This window comes from Sitodiplosis mosellana, unplaced genomic scaffold, assembly GCF_009176505.1.
Source record: "Sitodiplosis mosellana isolate CC-2019 unplaced genomic scaffold, AAFC_SMos_1.0 Smas_scaffold_2, whole genome shotgun sequence".
Taxonomy (NCBI): domain Eukaryota; kingdom Metazoa; phylum Arthropoda; class Insecta; order Diptera; family Cecidomyiidae; genus Sitodiplosis; species Sitodiplosis mosellana.
In genome coordinates, this window is record NW_022595245.1 from 3276731 (window position 1) to 3277259 (window position 529).

Here is a 529-nt window from a genome sequence, read left to right on the forward strand (position 1 = left end):
AACTGCGCCAAAAAGAGTCACCAGAGCTTGAAAGTCGACCACAAAGGCGAATGCAGCGATCAGTAGTTGATAAAATTTGTTAAAATGTCGCATAGTTTAGGTAGTTGAAGAACCAGAACTAATAATAATTTTGGTTAGAAATAAGTCTATTTATTCATTGTACAATGACCGCTGGAACGGAATGTGCGGAATTAAATGAGTCAACACAAACGCTTTTTTGTTTTTTTTTTCCTTTAGCGAACAAATTTTTCTGTAGTTTTTCAGTACCTATGTGCTCATAGCCATTGCACATCTTAAATTATTTTACTTTTCCGTACACAACGTGTCAAGGGAAAGTATAGGAATTGGTCCCGAAAACTTTTTTCGCAAAATTGGTTTAGATCATCATAAGAACTCATGAAACGCGTAGAAAACCACTTTTTGAGACACTTTTCCGTTCGTGTGCCGTCGTCGTCGTTGTCGTTGTCGTTGTCGTTGTCGTTGTCGTTGTCGTTGTCGTTGTCGTTGTCGTTGTCGTTGTCGTTGTCGT